Here is a 4,031-nt window from a genome sequence, read left to right on the forward strand (position 1 = left end):
AGCACCTCTATGAAAGCAGAATAAAAGCACAAGCTTACTGGTCTGCAGCATGGATGCAGGATATGAAAAGAGTTCCCAGAAAATTTATTCCAAGGTTAGAGAAATTGCAAAAAACCCCAGAGCCACATCCAAGAATCTACAGGCCCCAGTCAGCATATTAAATTGCTTCTTTGGAGGGTTTGCCTGTCAAAAGCCTCATCTCTCTAGCAATAACATGGCTGCATGGCTTTGTTTTGCAAAGTCACAAATCTGGGGAAAACCAAGCACAGCATATCAGCACAAACACTTCATACCAACCATCAAGCATCCATGGTGGAGGGCAGATGATCTAGCCTTGTTTTGAAGCCACAGGACAAGGACACCTTGCAATCATTGACTTGATCGTGAATTCCTCTGTACATCAAATAATTCTAGAGTCAAATATGAGACTGTGTGGCCAACAGCTAAAGCTTGATTGTGAAATGGATCAAGCACACCAGCAAATCTACAACAGAATGACTGGAAAAAAAGAAAAAAGAATTGAGTTGTTGCAATGGCCCAGTCAAAGAACAGTCCACAACTGATTGAAACGTTGTGATGGGACATTTAGATCTGTGCATAAACAAATGCCTCCAAACCGAAGCAGAATCCTAAAGAAGAGTGGGAAAAATTACTCCACAACAAAAACAGAGACTGATAAAGTCACACACAAAACTATTGGGTCGCTTTACCACTGCTCATGGTGGTTCTAGAAGTTACTGAATTGATGGGTGCATGATTTTAACTGTTTTTATTTTGTTGTGTACCGACAAGGATGTTGCTTTCAGTGCTTCTAATCGGAGGGTGACTGTTTATTTTGTCTTTCCTATCTTTATGACAAGGAAATTTTCACCCTGTCTGCATGGCTCTTTATAATATCAACATCACCTTTGCTTACAGATACAGTCACACATGATAAGACAGACTAGTTGATTTTAAGCTTTAACCTTTGCTCCACATCTTCACTTCACCTTATCACTGTATCCACTTCTCTCTGTTTTTCTTATGTCAGTGTGTTATTTTGCAGACAGAGATAACGCAGGAGTTTAGATTAGCTGTCATTCATAATGAATTGGATGCATCAATAAAATAAATAGATTTAGGGATAAAGCTAGACTGGATATGTTCTGTGGAACTGAAGCCTTATGAAAGGAAATTCAGTAACATTATGAGCTATCTGTTTCATTAATTTTCAAAGGAAGGGATTCCAGTTTTCCATGATTAATGCTACTCTGTCCAGTTCAGCTGAAAATGCCATTGGGTGAATGGGTGGATGTGACTCTTATGGAAACAGAGAGCAGACGAAGGCCAAATCTCCTTCCAGGCTTTTGCCCAAAACTTCAGTTCTTTCAGGGCAGCTGGAAATTTCATGCCCATTTCTGGTCTTCTCTTTTGGCCTCTCTGTTTATTCTTCTTTCTCACTTCAAACGCTGGATTATGCAGCCGTTGACTTTGAGAGACGCAATATACTGTGTTAAAAACATAGACTCAGCATGCATTAATGAGGCATTACTACTTACTTTTATTCTGCACATAAATATCATACCAGAAGAACATAGAAGGGCAATTAAGCGATTAAAGCAGATGACTTCTCCAGGCAGTGTTTGTATATTTTTCCAATTGGGACTACTTGTTTGCTTTGGTTCGGGTTCAACTACTCCCTAAGTACAGATGCGATTTTCCGATGGCTCTTAACTGGTTTTTAAAGTTCTATACTTTACCACTGCTGACCTTACAAGTCATTGTGGAGCTGGGGGAAGTTGGGGGTTTACTGAAACCTTTGGCACACTTATGGGCATGTGTGTTTGAATATGTTAAGGCATGTTTTTCTCTGAGTGAGAGTAGCTATAATACTGCCTAGAGCTAGAGAGACAGCTAGAGTTAATGGCTCAAAAAACCCTAGCAAATTCTCTGGAATTCACAATTTAGCAACAGTGTCTGTCAGCTTTCACCTTACACCTTTGAACAGTATTCTGTGACAATGTGTTCCCACTTTGTACATTAATCACATTCCCACCCATTCCTGTTCCACTCGCCGTGCCGCCTTTGTTTTCCTCTGTATCTGGCCGATTTGGCTCTTTAAGGGCGGCAATAACATCAATTTACCCAATTAAACCAGAATGCGTGAAGACTTAGCACGTTGCTGCTCTCAAGCCAAATATGTAATTGAGCTAATAGCAGCTGTTCAAACCGGATCTTATAACACATTCACATGTTCCATTAGGAGCTGCACTTGCAAGCCAGCGGCGGAGTGACTGGCTCCAGATGTTCCTCAGAGTGCTGAAAAAAGCCTCCCAGGACACAACAGTTGAGATGAGGAGATGTGTTTTCTGTCGCAATAGAAAAATGAGAATCTTCCCTGTTGATTTTTAAATACCCTAAAAGGATATCTATTTTTACCAGCTCTGAGCTTATAGGGCTTCATTTAATCATGCAGCCTTTCTTTGGCATAAAATAGATTGTGGCCCCATTAGCTGTCCAAATGATAAGGACACAGAGATTCTGTTATCATATTTTTGGCTTGGAAAAAGGCAACGATTGAGTCACATATCGAGAACAGAGCAGATTTGGGAAAATTCTGCTTATGTTTCTCTATTGCTTCATTGTTAAGCGGATCTTTGTTTGTACTTGTTTCACAGATGTGTCCTGAGGTGTTTATGACGGTGTTTGTTTCTGCCAGTGAGAAAGATTTCTATTGTTTCGTGCAGAGAAATTGGCATCTTATTAGCATATAAACTACTGTTTCAAGGTTTGCTGCCAGGAAACCTTTCCAAGACCAGACAGCTGCGTTCTCAAGGGAAAGTTATTATTGTTGTTGCTCTCCTCTGTCAGTTTACACAGACGTTTGGGAGCTTTTTTTTTTTTTTTAACTTTTCTGTCATCATTCAGGATTTCGCCTTTTCGTCTGTCAAGCATTTCATATTCGAGCTCATTAAATCTAAGCCTCCAGCCAAGATAATTTATGCATATTAAATATGATCAATTAATTAAACTCTTATTTTACTCACTTTATCATGGCAGCTGAGATTGTGATTTAAGAAACACAGGTTATCGGAAACATCGCGATTTTAAAGCCATAGCGATTGAATTCATGTCGTTTAAACTCTTGTCATTGCTTTCAGTGGTCTGCATTTTCAGTAAATTGCTTACATCAGTAATTGCTTTCCGGTAGGTCTCCAAGAGGCACGGGAAATCTGAAAATTTGATCTAAATACTAAACCGCTTAAAAATGGGTTGGAACCTCTGCAGTTATTTTAATTGTGGCGAGAGCTCCTGACTCAATGCTCAGGACAAAATGTAGTCTGGTTTTGTTTGTGTAAATGAGCAGTCACAATGCTCATTTTGTTTTAAGTTCACCTTTGCAAAGTAAAGAAGTAAAGAAAGTGGACCAACCTATTGTTAGATATACAAGGGGGAGTTCATTTTTCTTTGTTAAAGTTCAGTTTTACATCTATAATCTATTGATATTAATTATACAATCGATACACGGAGGAGGAAATTCCCATAAAAAAGAGCCTGTTTGGAAGTCATGTATGGGAATGAAAACTTTAGTCCCTTATTTTTGTACCTGCCTACAGAGAAACTTCATTGGAAGCAAAACTCATGTATTCATACTTTTTCTCAGGAAAAAGGAAGTAAGGTTATCTGCACTATTTCATGCTGGGATCAAATAAAACAGAATATGGTTTATCTTTTCTTTTTTCCTGTCCCGTTTGGCTCTTTTGCCATCAGAATTATTGTCTAAAGGCGAAGAAAGATGCCCAACGGATTTACTTTACCAAATGGACCATCCCAGCCTCTCTGTAATGGTCTATTTGATTCACCTTTTATTGTTTATTTTATTTTATTTTTACTTGTTAATTACGGGACAGACTGGGGAAAAGAAAGGGGAGAAAGAAGAGGGACGTGGATAAAGGGCAAAAAACAAAAACCAACAAAATAAGCAGACAAAAAATACATCTATCAATCACCTGGATCACCTGTTGACAGGGCTGGACTGGGACAAAAAAATC

This window comes from Diplotaxodon limnothrissa, linkage group LG6 (assembly GCF_057381915.1).
Source record: "Diplotaxodon limnothrissa isolate DT_005_m linkage group LG6, D_limnothrissa_male_GT1.1, whole genome shotgun sequence".
NCBI lineage: Eukaryota > Metazoa > Chordata > Actinopteri > Cichliformes > Cichlidae > Diplotaxodon > Diplotaxodon limnothrissa.